A 16,930-nucleotide genomic window follows, 5' to 3' on the forward strand; every position below is an offset into this window, starting at 1 on the left:
CTCTGAGTCCTCTACACAACCCGCTTTCCCACTAATCTTAGTGTCATCTGCAAATTTTGTTGCACTACTCTGTCCCCTCTTCTAAGTCATCTATGTATATTGTAAACAGTTGTGGTCCCAGCACTGATCCCTGTGGCACACCACTAACCACTGATTTCCAACCGGAAAAGGACCCATTTATCCCGACTCTCTGCTTTCTGTTCGCCAGCCAATTCTCTATCCATGCTAATACATTTCCCCTGACTCCGTGTACCTTTATCTTCTGCAGTAACCTTTTGTGTGGTACCTTATCGAATGCCTTTTGGAAATCTAAATACACCACATCCATCGGTACACCTCTATCCACCATGCTCGTTATATCCTCAAAGAATTCCAGTAAGTTAGTTAAACATGATTTCCCTTTCATGAATCCATGCTGTGTCTGCTTGATTGCACTATTCCTATCTAGATGTCCCGCTATTTCTTTCTTAATGATAGTTTCAAGCATTTTCCCCACTACAGATGTTAAACTAACCGGCCCATAGTTACCTGCCTTTTGCCTGCCCCCTTTTTTAAACAGAGGCGTTACATTAGCTGCTTTCCAATTCGCTGGTACCACCCCAGAGTCCAGAGAATTTTGGTAGATTATAACGAATGCATCTGCTATAACTTCCGCCATCTCTTTTAATACCCTGGGATGCATTTCATCAGGACCAGGGGACTTGTCTACCTTCAGTCCCATTAGCCTGTCCAGCACTACCCCCCGAGTGATAGTGATTGTCTCAAGGTCCTCCTTTCCCACATTCCTGTGGCCTGCAAATTTTGGCATGGTTTTTGTGTCTTCCGCTGTGAAGACGGAAGCAAAATAACGGCCACTAAACGCCCATTTTACCACTGAAATGACGTATATCGCCCATATATTGGCCATTTTGGCACAAAATGGAAACTGGCGGGCATTTTTCGGAAACTTATCGCTGAGCGTTACTTTCCCCATGTGCTTAACGGCGGGAAAAAATATTACCGCCTGCCCACTTTTTTTGGGCGGAATCAGCAGAATGGGCAATTTCAACGCCCATAATATCGCCCAGCATTACTTTCTGCACGGAATTAACGCCGAGATTCAATATTAACGGCCACCCACTTTTTTTGTCGTAAAGAGCAAATTTACCGAAACTAGCGGCCATGAGATTACCCGGCATCACTTTCACCACCTTGTACACACATCGGCCACAATATCGCTCACCCAAAAAAAGTCCAGAAAAAGTGGAACTAACCGGAACGAATCACAGCGTTATGGACGCCATGTTGTAGATCACATGTCGTGACCTTTAAAAGGCCGCTGTGCTTCAACCTCGGCGGAGTTCGGATGTACTCTGCAGGTCCTTGGAGTTGATGTGAACATCCGTGAAAACATCTTGACCATACTGTGACCGATTGGAATTGAATAGGTGTCTTCGTCGGGACATTCCTTGTTTGTGACCAATCGGTGGAAAACAGAGAGCTACTGCAATGGGGCCTGTCCTTTCTCACCCTCTCTTGGTGCCGAAATACATGCAATGCAAGACGTGAAAGACAGATGAGGAGGACCAGATGTTACACCCCCTGCAAGTACAAGGAGAAGCATTCTTACCTCGACTCGCCCGACACCACCTACCTTCGGAAACTGCGCTTCCACAAAAAGATTATCACTGAGGTATGCCAGCTGATAAGGGCAGATCTGCAGCCTGCCAGCACCATCAGTACTGCACTGTCCGTCAAGGTCAAAGTCACCACAGCACTGTCGTTCTATGCCTCAGGTTCTTTTCAGGTCACAGCTAGAGACATTTGCAGACTTTCTCAGCATGCCACACATCGCTGCATCACGAAAGTTCTGTATGCATGCAGGAGGGACTTGATCAGCTTCCCTATGACCAGGGAGGCACAGAGTGAGAGGGCTCTAGGATTGTCCAGAATTGCAAACTTCCCCAAGGTGCAGGGAGCATTAGACTGTACGCACATCGCGATGTGGGCACCTTTTCAGGATGCTGAGGTTTTCAGGATCTGCAAGGGATTCCACTCCCTGAATGTCCAACTGGTTGTCGACCACCAGCAAATTATACTGGCAGTGAATGCTCAATTTCCGGGCAGCATCCATGAGTCTCACATCCTACGTGAGAGCACTGTATCTGACTTGTTTAACAATGAGCTACAAGGGTACTGCTGGATGCTTGGGGACAAAGGTTATAGCCTTGCCACCTGGCTGATGACCCTCCTGCATGACACCCACACCGCAGCCGATACAACGAGAGCCACAGAGCAGCTCGCAATATCATGGAGAAAACCATTGGAGCGCTGAAGCAGCGCTTTAGATGCCTGAACCACTCAGGAGGTGAGCTCCAATACCAACCTGAGCAGGTAGCTCAATTCGTGGTGGTGTGCTCCATGCTGCACAACTTGGCTATCAGGAGGGGACAAAAATTGCCTGATGAGTCTGTCAGTCCACCTCACCAGAGAGAGGAAGAGGAGGACGAGGAGGCGGACGCTGACATTGGCCCAGACAATCAGGCTGACGCTGAAGCCATGCCCCCGTTCCCCTGTAGACCGCATGAAAAGGGACATAGAAACATAGAAAATAGGTGCAGGAGTAGGCCATTCGGCCCTTCGAGCCTGCACCGTCATTCAACAAGATCATGGCTGATCACCCACCCCAGCACCTCCCCCCACACCCCCTCCACACCGCCCCCTGACCCCCCCCCGGCCGCAAGGACCACATCCAACTCCCTCCCGAACACATCCAATGAACTGGCATCAACAACTCTCCGCGGCAGGGAACCCCACAGGCCAACAACTCCCTGAGTGAAGAAGTCTCTCCCAATTCCAGCCCCAAACAGCCCACCCCCCATCCCAAGAGCGTGCCCCCCCCCCCCCCCGGCTCCGAACCCACCCAACACCGGGAACACTCCGCCCGCACCCAACCTGCCCCGTCCTGTCAGAATCCTTCCCAAATGCCGAACACCCCCGGATGTCGAGCCCCCAGGAGCAGGAGCCTTACGTCAGGAGCTCATCAATGATCACTTTGCCTGAAAGAACGTCGGTGTTATTTACAAGGCTGACACACTGCTGGGTGCGCAGGTCATACATCAATGGTGGTCATCACCTTGGTGACAGTTAAAGTTTAAGTTGATTGAAGTGAAGTGTGATTATAGCCTTTGATGTAAAGGAATCACCAGCGTGTAATGGTGCAGCTATCTGAGCCAATGCGCTACAAGGTTTTGTTAAATAAAAAACATTTAAACCAAACATTAGTCTGAAATCATTAGTATTTCTGTACAACCCTTCCCCCCCCCCCCCGCTTCTTCTCCCCACCTCTACCCCTTACCCCTTCTCCTCCTGAATCCAAGCCGCTTGGCCGAGGAGGTCCTCAGGCGATGCTTCATTGGGGATTGGAGGGGTGGGGTGGGGCGGGGGGGGGGGGGGGGGGGTGGTGTGTGATGGCCAAGGCACTGCTTGGACGGATACAGGAGAGGACAGTCCCGAGGTGGGAATGTGCTCCGAGCCAGAAGCAAGATGTTGCTGCTGGCTCTCGTGTGGTTGGCAATGGGGGTGCAGTGCCACGCTCCGGGACCACTGGGAGCTCTCTGCCACCAGTGTTCCTGACTACCAGCTCCAGGGCCTCCTCCATCCCTTCTAATATGTCCTTACTATACAGTACAAATGCACACGAGGCCCATACTAGAGAGAAGGTCACTCTGTGACCAGTAACCTTTATTAGCCAGCACTGAAGTGATGAAGGTGGGTGGAGCTTCCCCTTTTATACCTGAAAGTCCAGGCTAGGAGTGTCTCCCACAAGTTCACCACCTAGTGGTTAGTGTTCTCAAGGTGTACAACTCAGGTCAGTTTATACATGGATTACAATGACAGTTGAATACATGACACATTCCATGTTAGATATTATTTGTTGGACAAAAACTCGGTGCCAGCTATGTACTTGGTGCTTAGTAGGCTTTTTGCTGCTGGTGAATCTCCCTCATTCCTCCCACAACAGCCAGACAAGCACACACCACAGCCACACACGCTTTCAGTGCCTCTGAGCTCCCTCTCTCTCTGTCTCCTCTTCTGCGCATGTCATGATAACCCTTGACCTCCTGAATCGCGGGAATCGAGCATTGCCATGCCGTTGCTAAGGACGGCCACACTTTACGGCAGAAGGTCAAAAACAATTAATGCTACCAGCCATTTGATATCGCTCGCAGTAACGCCCATTTTCAAAACTGTAAACTAGGTGTTTTGAGAATGGGCGAGAAGCCGGTGATCTGAAAACCCTTTTTTAACGCTCATGCCGGAAATAATGGCCATTTTTGGGCGATAAGCACAAAAGTGAAGTTTCTAGCCCCATGTAATGCTTGGGGTGAAATCTGCAGTTAATTAATAGATAATTACACATACTGATAACATAAGGCCCTCAAAACAGCCAAGTACTGATTACAGCCCTGATTACAATCAGACGTTAATTACAATAAGGCACTGTTTGTAATATCAAGAATGTGCTCTGTACATATAAAAACGAATTACACCCCTCACTGTAACATTCTCTGATAGACCCCGCACCCCTCACTGTAACATTCTCTGATATACCCCTCACGGTAACACTCTCTGATACACCCCACATCCCTCACTGTATCACTCTGATATACCCCACACCCCTCACTGTAACACCGATATACCCTGCACCCATCACTGTAACACCGATATAACCTGCACCCCTCACTGTAACACCGATATACCCCGCACCTCTCACTGTAACACCGATATACCCCGCACCCCTCACTGTAACACTCTCTGATATACCCCACACCCCTCACTGTAACACCGATATACTCCACACCCCTCACTGTAACACCGATATACCCTGCACCCATCACTGTAACACCAATATAACTTGCACCCCTCACTGTGCCATCACTGTAACACCGATATAACCCGCACCCCTCACTGTAACACCGATATACCCTGCACCCCTCACTGTAACATTGATATACCACGCACCCTTCACTGTAACATTGATATACACCACACCCCTCACTGTAACATTATCTGATATACCCTGCACCCCTCACTGTAACTCCGGTATACCCGCACCCATCACTGTAACTCCGATATAACCCGCACCCATCACTGTAACACCAATATAACCCGCACCCCTCACTGTAACACCGATATACTCCGCACCCCTCACTGTAACATCGATATACCCATACCCTACAACCCTCACCGTAACATTCTCTGATATACCCCTCACTCCTCACTATAACAATCGCTGTTATACCCCTCACTGTACCATTGATATACCCTGCACCCCTCACTGTAACTCCGGTATACCCCGCACCCCTCACTGTAACACCGATATAGCCCGCACCCCTCACTGTAACACCGATATACCCCGCACCCCTCACTGTAACATCGATATACCCCGCACCCCTCACTGTAACACCGATATACCCCGCACCCCTCACTGTAACACCGATATACCCCGCACCCCTCACTGTAACACCGATATACCCCGCACCCCTCACTGTAACACCGATATACCCCGCACCCCTCACTGTAACACCGATATACCCCGCACCCCTCACTGTAACACCGATATACCCCGCACCCCTCACTGTAACACCGATATACCCCGCACCCCTCACTGTAACACTGCTATACCACGCAGTCCTCACTGTAACACCGATATACCCCGCACCCCTCACTGTAACACTGCTATACCACGCAGCCCTCACTGTAACACTGATATATCCCGCACCCCTCACTGTAACACTGATATACCCTGCACCCCTCACAGTAACACAAAGCCAGACTGTGTCAGGCTGCATCCGACGGCAGTTTTCAGCCAGCTGAGTGCTGGCGATTCAATGGATGGCAATTCTCTAACCCTGACTCCCTGAGGAAAATCAAAACCTTTAGAGTGTGGCAGGGCCGCAGCAGCCGAACAAAAGCCTGTCATCCTGTGAGCGATGTCATCTTTCATCAGAGTGTACATTAGCTCCGTTGCTGATAGTCAGGCAATGAACAGCAGAGCGAGTATTGTTCCCATTACACAGAATGGAAAAGCTGTGGGCCGTGGGTTAACAAGAGTGACCGACAAACTGAAGCTGCGTTTCCAGCACTTCCGCCAACCTCACAGCGTGGATATTACACACCGTGCTGTCAGCAGCAACGGACCGTCTCACCACCGCCGTTCACCATGTTTGTTGTTCCACCAGGTGTTTGCGTGTGGTGCTTGCCCGTGGTTTGGCAGGGTGGGGGTGTAGGGGAGTGGGGGGGTGCTGGGGTGGGGGTGGGGGTGAGGTTTTGGGAGTTGGGGTGGGGGTGTAGGGGTGTGGGGGGTGGGAGTGGGAGTGAGAGTGTGGGTGGGTATAGGGGTGTGGAGGTGTCGGTGTGTGGGAGGTGGGTAGGGGGGAGAGGGGTGGTGGTTGAAGAGGTACAGGTAGGGGTTGAAATGGGTATTGGTGGGGGTGGGGGTTAAGGGAGGGGGATGTTAAGGGAGGGGGATGTTAAGGGAGGGGGATGTTAAGGGAGGGGGATGGTAAGTGAGGGGGATGGTAAGGGAGGGGGATGGTAAGGGAGGGGGATGGTAAGGGAGGGGGATGGTAAGGGAGGGGGATGTTAAGGGAGGGGGATGTTAAGGGAGGGGGATGTTAAGGGAGGGGGATGTTAAGGGAGGGGGATGTTAAGGGAGGGGGATGTTAAGGGAGGGGGATGTTAAGGGAGGGGGATGTTAAGGGAGGGGGATGTTATGGGAGGGGGATGTTATGGGAGGGGGATGTTATGGGAGGGGGATGTTATGGGAGGGGGATGTTATGGGAGGGGGATGTTATGGGAGGGGGATGTTATGGGAGGGGGATGTTATGGGAGGGGGATGTTATGGGAGGGGGATGTTATGGGAGGGGGATGTTATGGGAGGGGGATGTTATGGGAGGGGGATGTTATGGGAGGGGGATGTTATGGGAGGGGGATGTTATGGGAGGGGGATGTTATGGGAGGGGGATGTTATGGGAGGGGGATGTTATGGGAGGGGGATGTTATGGGAGGGGGATGTTATGGGAGGGGGGATTTCAGAACCCACCTTAGACGGGATTTCCCCAGTCACTGGAGTATGTCCACAGTTCTGGTGTAGCTAAACCCACCGCAGAATGTAAACCGGGAGGTGTTGTGTCCTGTTCTGGTCACCAAGGGGAGCTTTCAAGCTTATTGGCCCATTACATACATAAAACCATACCGCACAGAAAGGGCCAAGCACATTGAGCCTGTGCCGGCTCTGTGAATGATCGATCGAATCAGTCCCACTCGCTGCGCTTTCCCTATAGCCCAGCAAGTTGTTTCTTTTCAAGTATATATAAAGAAAGACTTTTGAAGTGTGGTCACATTGTGTAATATCCAATTCCCCTTTGAAAGATACTATTGAATCAGCCTGCAGCGCCCTTTCAAGCAACACATTCCAGATCACAACTTGCTTCAAGGGCAAAATACATTTTCATTCGGCTAAATCTTGACTAATGTTGTTGTAATCATTTTAATGGACCCCTTTTCTCCCCTCGCCCCCGGAGATGTTGATTCGCACTGGGATATGGTTCCACCAGCACCAACTGAATTTGTCATGTCGGCATTGGCTGTGCTGGAGCCGAGGCAGAGGGTTCTGATCCAGGTGAGGGTGGGGCAGGGGCTGTAGGGCAGGGTGGGGGCTGTAGGGCAGGGTGGGGGGGGTGGGGCGGGGCATGGCAGGCGGGGATGTAGGGCGGGCGGGGGCTGTAGGGCGGGGCTATAGGGCGGGGGCTATAGGGCGGGGTGGAGGCGTAGGGTGGGGGCGTAGGGCGGGGCCGGAGGCGTAGGGCGGGGGTGTAGGGCGGGGCGGGGGGGGGGGGGTGGAGAGAGGAAACGTTTCAGCAGGACCTGCTCCTGTTCCCCGCACGTCCCGACAGGAAAATGGGGCAACTCAAAGGGAAAAGTGCAGATGGGAATCCCACAGATCAGCCGAATTTAGATCTAATCATAGAAACGCGATCCCAGTGGATCATTTCCATGTACAGGAATGTCGGTTGAATTATTCAGGAATGCCGGTATGAGGACTTGCCGGTTCGCAGCCAATTTTCCTTGCTGCTTTGCGGTGAGATGACTCAGGTGGGTTCTGAACGGTCTGTGAATGGTAATAGTGAGTGTGCCGCGATCCATGAAGATCGCTGAAATAGAGGAGTCAGCGCTGGGAGAAGGCGCTGAGCTCGAGGATCCAGCTTTTCTTTGGCTTCAATATCTGACGGAGATGAGGAAAAGTGGAGGGCAGAGAAATCAAAGGCAAAAATCAAAAAGGGCCACATTACAACATAATTCTAAAAGGACAAAGAGTGTTAAAAAAACAAGCCTGAAGGCTCTGTGTTTCAATGCGAGGAGCATTTGTAATAACTGCACAGATAGCTGTTAACGGTATGATGTAATTGGGATTATGGAGACATGGCTCCAGGGTGACCAAGGCTGGGAACTCAACATCTAGGGTTATTCAATATTCAGGAAGGATAGACAGAAAGGAAAAGGAGGCGGGTGGCATTGCTGGTTAAAGAGGAGATTAACGCAATAGTAAGGAAGTACATTAGCTTGGATGATGTGGAATCTGCATTGGTGGAGCTGCGGAACACCAAAGGGCAGAAAATGTTAGTGGGAGTTGTGTACAGACCACCAAACAGTAGTAGTGAGGTTGGGGATGGCATCAAACAGGAAATTAGGGATGCGTGCAGTAAAGGTACAGCAGTTATCATGGGTGACTTTAATCTACATATAGATTGGGCTAACCAAACTGGTAACAATACAGTGGAGGAGGATTTCCTGGAGTGTAGAAGGGATGGTTTTGTAGACCTATATGTCGAGGAACCAACTAGAGAGCTGGCCATCCTAGACTGGGTGTTGTGTAATGAGAGAGGATTAATTAGCAATCTTGTTGTGCGAGGCCCCTTGGGGAAGAGTGACCATAATATGGTAGAATTCTTCATTAAGATGGAGAGTAACACAGTTAATTCAGAGACTAGGATCCTGAACTTAAAGAAAGATAACTTCGATGGTAGAAGACATGAATTGGCTAGGATAGACTGGCAAATGAACTTAAAGGGTTGACGGTGGATAGGCAATGGCAGACATTTAAAGATCACATGGATGAACTTCAACAATTGTACATCCCTGTCTGGAGTAAAAATAAAACGGGGAAGGTGGCTCATCCGTAGCTATGTGAAGAGAAAAAGATTAGTGAAGACAAATGTAGGTCCCTTGCAGTCAGAATCAGGTGAATTTATAATGGGGAACAAATAAATGGCAGACCAATTGAACAAATACTTTGGTTCTGTCTTCACGAAGGTAGACACAAATAACGTTCCGGAAATACAAGGGGACCGAGGGTCTAGTGAGAAGGAGGAACTGAAGGAAATCCTTATTAGTCAGGAAATTGTGTTAGGGAAATTGATGGCCAATAAATCCCCAGAGCCTGATAGACTGCATCCCAGAGTACTTAAGGAAGTGGCCCTAAAAATAGTGGATGCATTGGTGATCATTTTCCAACAGTCTATCGACTCTGGATCAGTTCCTATGAACTGGAGGGTAGCTAATGTAATGCCACTTTTTAAAAAAGGAGGGAGAGAGAAAACGGGGAATTATAGACCAGTTAGCCTGACATCAGAAGTGGGGAAAATGTTGGAATCAATTATTAAAGCTGAAATAGCAGCGCATTTGGAAAGCAGTGACAGGATCGGTCCAAGTCAGCATGGATTTATGAAAGGGAAATCATGCTTGACGAATCTTCTAGAATTTTTTGAGGATGTAACTAATAGAGTGGACAAGGGAGAATCAGTGAATGTGGTGTATTTGGACTTTCAAAAGGCTGTTGACAAGGTCCCACACAAGAGATTGGTGTGCAAAATTAAAGCACATGGTATTGGGGGTAATGTATTGACTTGGATAGAGAACTGGTTGGCAGACAGGAAGCAGAGAGTCGGGATAAACGGGTCCTTTTCAGAATGGCAGGCAGTGACTAGTGGGGTGCCGCAAGGCTCAGTGCTGGGACCCCAGCTATTTACAATATACATCAATGATTTAGAGGAAGGAATTGAGAGTAATATCTCCAAGTTTGCAAATGACACTAAGCTGGGTGGCGGTGTGAGGAGGATGCTAAGAGGCTGCAGGGTGACTTGGACAGGTTAGGTGAGTGGGCAAATGCATGGTAGATGCAGTATAATGTGGATAAATGTGAGATTATCCATTTTGGTGGCAAAAGCACAAAGGCAGAATATTATCTGAATGGCGGCAGATTAGGAAAAGGGGAGGTGCAATGAGACCTGGGTGTCATGGTACATCAGTCATTGAAGGTTGGCATACAGGTGCAGCAGGCAGTGAAGAAAGCAAGTGGCATGTTGGCCTTCATAGCTAGGGGATTTGAGTATAGGAGCAGGGAGGTGTTACTGCAGTTGTACAGGGCCTTGGTGAGGCCACACCTTGAATATTGTGTACAGTTTTGGTCTCCTAATCTGAGAAAGGACATTCTTGCTATTGAGGGAGTGCAGCGAAGGTTCACCAGACTGATTCCCGAGATGGCAGGACTGACATATGAAGAAAGACTGGATCGACTAGGCTTATATTCACTGGAATTTAGAAGAATGAAACATATAAAATTCTGACGGGATTGGACAGGTTAGATGCAGAAAGAATGTTCCCGATGTTGGGGAAGTCCAGAACCAGGGGTCACAGTCTAAGGACAAGGGGTAAGCCATTTAGGACTGAGATGAGGAGAAACTTCTTCACTCAGAAAATTGTGAACCTGTGGAATTCTCTACCACAGAAAGTTGTTGTTGAGGCCAGTTCGTTAGATATATTCAAAAGGGAGTTAGATGTGGCCCTTACGGCTGAAAGGATCAAGGGGTATGGAGAGGAAGCAGGAATGGGGTACTGAAGTTGTATGATCAGCCATGATCATATTGAATGGTGGTACAGGCTCGAAGGGCTGAATGGCCTACTCCTGCACTTATTTTCTATGTTTCTATGTCCAAGGCTCTGGCACCAGGGAGGGCAGGGTCTGCTCCCTCTGCTCACAACCCTCTGGCTGCTCGAGTAACATTCAAAGCCCATGAGAACTGACAAGGACAAAATAGGCCTCAGATCCCATCAAAGCCCATTCTTCAGGTCCCATGAAAGCCGATCCTACTGTTCCCATCAAAGCCTGGGGCAGGTTGATGCCCTGGAGTGGTTTGGAAGAATGTGGAAAAAAGGGTCTGTTCTCTGGGACACTGAGATTGGGAGAGTTGGGGTGCAGGCCTGAGGGTGGATGAGGATGTGGACACAGCACTCTGGGTGCCTTGTTGTTTATGAACAATCAAAGGGGGAGGACCAGCAAATCTCCAATCCGTGCCCAGGCCCGCACAGTACTGAGAGCATCGCCCACCCCTTCATCCCCCGCCCCGCCCCCGCATCCTTCCCCCACCCATGCCCCTCCCCGTAACCCCGCTCCGCTTCGCACCATACGCCCGCCCCTCCCCTCCCCCCACCCCGCCCACGTCCCTCCCCGTAACCCCGCTCCGCACCGTACGCCCGCCCCTTCCCCTCCCCGCACCCCCGCCCTCCCCCTCACCCCGCCCTCCACCTCCCCTCCCCACACCCCAACCCTCCCCCTCTCCGCCTCTCCCCTCCACGCACCCCAGTCCCTCCCCTCCCCGCACCCCCGTCCTTCCCCCCACCCCCAACCCTCCCCCCCGCCCCTCCCCCCATACTGCCTTGCACCCACCCCCCACACCGCCCCGTAACCCCACCCCTCCCCCCAACCCTCCCCGCACCACTACCACCACCCCCCAACCTTGCACCTGTACCCTCAGCCCCTCACCCCGCATTCCTGCATTCTGCACCCTGCACACCCGCTCCCCCCCCCCGAATCTCCCCCCTCCACCCACATGCGCACCCTCGTACCCCTACAAGGAGTGAAAATTGAGTATAAAATAAATCATTGTAGTTGTGTCGAGCGGATCCAAACTTTAGCAAACATCTTATATACGTTCTTTTTTTTAAAATCCTGCTTGAATGAGGAACAAGCGGACTTGTTAAATGGAGTTAAATGATCAACTCTAGCCCCACCCTGACCATTCCCCAGCATCCTCTGCCTTATCTCTGCTCCAGGATGCATGTCAGCATTGTGCAATCACACAGGGACCAGAATTAAAGGCCTGATATTTGACGACCCGGGGAGTGCAAACGAGAGGTTATGGAGCCATCGATCAAACTTGGAGAATAGCTGTTCGGGCAGGGGACTCTGCCGACTCTCTCTTCAGGAAGAGAAATAAAAGTACTTTGCGTTGGAGTGATCTTTGTTCAGTGTAGGCCCTGGGCCTTTCCAAAGGCCTGTAATATATTTAATCAATCACAGTGTGGGCCCCCTGGCCAACTAGCAGTTGTTGCCTGCTTTCCCCGTCTCGGCCCGACTCCAGCGAGGCACTTGGTCTGTACCACTCGGCAAGGGGGGTGGGGAGAATGGTAAATTTGTTCCTCAGCTGCTGAAGTTACCAAGTCCTATTAGTAAATAAATGATGAAAAGTTCAAGCCTGACCCACCACAGAGGGAGCAATCGCTCGGTTTTTTTTAAAAAGAGCCAGCTCCACAGTCCCCAAGGAGGTCATTAGACTGTTCGTTCAGTGCGCTGGGACTGATCTCCTCAAACCCGAGTCCCATGCTGCAGGTGACAACACTATATATAGCAGTGATAAATACACTAGGCCTCCCTGCTTAAGTTACACTCAAGGAAGTGCATGGCTGCCTTCAGTCTACCTGAGTAATTGTTCCTTCTCAGTTCCCACTTAACATCATTAGCACTCGCTGTATAGACACAAACTTGTATAAAAATTAACCAAATAGACACAAAAAAAGTGAAATATTAATGATCAGCATGACTCTTCGAGGTTGTTTGATGATTTGATGTGCTTTGTAGTGACACTCGATTTAAAACAACAACTGGGGTGCTTTCACTCAGCGATCCCGCACAGTGCTTAAGTTTAATAGTCAAGCAGGGTGTGGTGTGGGGGGGGCGCGTGGGGTGATCGTACCGCAATCCTGTGTCCCCACGAGCATCTCCCCCCACACCCTAAATCTGTAACGCCAGGGGACAATACTCCGATGTGCTGTGGTATTGTTCTCTAATAAGGTCTCTCACAAAGCAGCAACCAAACTGACACATCCCGATGAGATATGTACAAACACCAAGACACAGATACAAAGAGAAGAGATAGGGGAATAGAGAGTTAGACAGAGAGAAGGAGAGAGAGAGACAGAATTAGAAATTGAGAGAGAGGTGCAGAGAGAGATAGAGCAAGGAATATATCACAATATATATATATGATATATATATATATATGAGAGAGAGAGAGAGAAAGAGAGATGGAGAGAGAGAGAGAGAGATAGAGAGAGAGAGATAGAGTTGATAGAGAGGAGAGATAGAGAGATAGATAGAGAGATAGAGAGTAGAGAGATAGAGAGAGACAAAGATAAACATCAATTAAAATACATGCACAGACATGTAGAGCACATAGAGACACAAATTTGGCACAAAACATCGCTAATACTCCAGGATAAATGCAGAGAAAGAATGAGATACACTCAGACTCAACAGCTAATTGCCTGGTTTCACAGCTTCTGGTCTATTTTTGTTTGAGAACAGGTTTGTCGGAGGATCATTTTCTCAGAATATTGCCTCCAATAGTTCTTCTTTCAATCTCGGTGCAGTGAAGCAGAAGGGACTGAGAAAATCTTTGAAACAATCAGGGAACGGCTTCAGATCCCAGCAAATTAACGAATGCAAAGTTCCGCAGCTCCGCGGAAAATAATTGGAATGGGAATTAATGGTGCTTCATATTTATAAGTTTTGCTCCATTTCGACAAATGAACAACTTGTTTACCAAGGAATTATCTGCAAAGGAGCAAGGCCTGTGAACCCCCAGCTCAGAACTAAATCCCCAATTTGTCACATACCTTGACCTGTTATCAAGCACCCAGACTCTACCTGAATGAATACGTTTGTAACACAAATCTTTGTAAAGGAACGAGTCGTGTGGAAAAGATAACCAAATAATAAAGGATGCGAATCACTGGGAGTCCTTGATTCTCAAGCCAGGTAGTCTCAAGTGTTTCATTATTATAGTTAGCACAGAAATTCTATATGATCTCCGAGATCTCTGCCCTTCTCCAGTTTTGTCCTCTTCAGCATCCCTGACTTTAATCACTCCACCATTGGCAGCCGTGCCTTCAGCTTCCTGGGCCCAAAGCTCCGGAATTCCCTCCATAAAGCTCTCCGCCTCTCTACGCTCTTTTAAGACGCTCCTTAAAACCAACCCCTTTGACCAAACATTTAGTCACCTACCCTAATATCTCCTTATGTGGCTCGGTGTCAAATTCTCATCTGATTTACGCTTCTGTGAAGCACCTTTGGGAGTTTTACTATGTTAAAGGCGCTATATAAATGCATGTTGTTGTTGTATGCGGTCAATAGCCAGTGTCTGTGTGTTTAACCAGTCGGAGCTTACTCTATGAGGAATCGCAGAATACATCCGGCCTCCCCTGAGACAGTACACTACTGCAATGCACTGCTCTCGGCTGGAACATGATGGCACCAGGCCACAAAAAATCTTTCATCCATAGTTCGAGGTAGTAAATATGCCTGTTGTGTTTTGATGCTCAGTACTCACATATGCCTTAAGAGGTTGGAGAAATAAAGCAAATTGGATTGTATGTTTCTTTGTTGTTCATTCAAAAAGCATTTCTGAGATTGCGCTAACGCCGCGATGAAACACTGCGGACTTAACCCCTCGAGGGCCGCTGAACCTGCAAATGCTGGAGGTGCACGGTACGTCCCATCAGAACCCCGGGGAACAACCAAATCTACACCAGAGCGGACAAGGGGTCTGCATCCCAAACACTGACCCCAACCCTAACAGGGGGGGGGGGGGGGGTCTCACGGAACTATATCGCAGAGAGGGGGGAGGAGGGGAACAGCAAAGAAATAAAACAACAAAAACCACCTCGATCCTCAGCGAACCTCAGAATATGAACGCAGAAAATCCATCCTGACAAGCTCAGCGCATTGGGCAAAACAAGTCTGTATCGATAGAAATCTGCATCGTTATCTCTTTACTGGAGAAGGCTGACCCAGAGGGTCGCTGGAAGCTCGTGTTTGGTTTTTTACAGAATCGGCTCCCTGGGAGAAAAACAAGAGAATCAACATTTTGTTTTCTTTAATAAAAATGAACGCGGAGGTGAGGAGAGCAAAATCACACACACACACACTCCGCCCCCCCCCCCACACACACACACTCCTCCCCCACTCCCACACACACTCCCCCCCACCCCCACACATACTTCCCACACACACACACACTCCCCCCCCCCCCACCCCCACACACACTTCCCACACACACACTCCCCCCCCACTCCCACACACACTCCCCACACACACACACTCCCCCCCCCCCACACACACTCCCCACACACACACACACTCCGCCCCCCCCTCACACACTCCCCACACACACACACACACTCCCCCCCCACTCCCACACACACTCCCCACACACACACACTCCCCCCCCACCCCCACACACACTTCCCACACACACACACACACACACCCCCACACACAATCCCCACACACAATCCCCACACACACACTCACACACACTCCCCCCACACACACACACTCCCCCCACACACACACACTCCCCCCACACACACACACTCCCCCCACACACACACACTCCCCCCACACACACACACTCCCCCCACACACACACACTCCCCCCACACACACACACTCCCCCCACACACACACACTCCCCCCACACACACACACTCCCCCCACACACACACACTCCCCCCACACACACACACTCCCCCCACACACACACACGCCCCCCCCCACACACACACACGCCGCCCCCCCACACACACACACCCCACCCCACACACACACACACCCCACCCCACACACACACACACTCCCCCCCCGCTCCACACACACACTCCCCCCCCCCCCCACACACACACTCCCCCCCCCCACACACACACACTCCCCCCCACCACACACACACACACTCACACACACTCCCCACACACACACACTCACACACACTCCACACACACACACACACTCCCCCCCACACACACACACTCCCCCCACACACACACACTCCCCCCACACACACACACTCCCCCCCACACACACACACTCCCCCCACACACACACACTCCCCCCACACACACACACTCCCCCCACACACACACACTCCCCCCACACACACCCCCACACACACCCCCCCACACACACACACACACACTCCCCCCCCCACACACACACACACTCCCCCCCCCCACACACACACCCCCCCCCCCACACACACACACACACCCCCCCACACACACACACACACCCCCCCACACACTCCCCCCACACACACCCCCCACACACACACACTCTCCCCCCCCCCCCCACACACACACTCCCCCCCCCACACACACACTCCCCCCCACACACACACACACTCCCCCCCCCCACACACACACACTCCCCCCCCCACACACACATACACCCCCACACACACACACACTCCCCCCCCCACACACACACTCCCCCCCCCACACACACACACACTCCCCCCCCCCACACACACACACTCCCCCCCCCCACACACACACACCCCACACACACACACACACCCCACACACACACACACACCCCCCACACACACACACACACACCCCCCACACACACACACTCCCCCCACACACACACACTCCCCCCACACACACACACTCCCCCCACACACACACACTCCCCCCACACACACACACTCCCCCCACACACACACACTCCCCCCACACACACACACTCCCCCACACACACACACTCCCC

The sequence above is a fragment of the Pristiophorus japonicus genome, chromosome 18 (genome assembly GCF_044704955.1).
Source record: "Pristiophorus japonicus isolate sPriJap1 chromosome 18, sPriJap1.hap1, whole genome shotgun sequence".
In the NCBI taxonomy this organism is placed as follows: Eukaryota; Metazoa; Chordata; class Chondrichthyes; family Pristiophoridae; genus Pristiophorus; species Pristiophorus japonicus.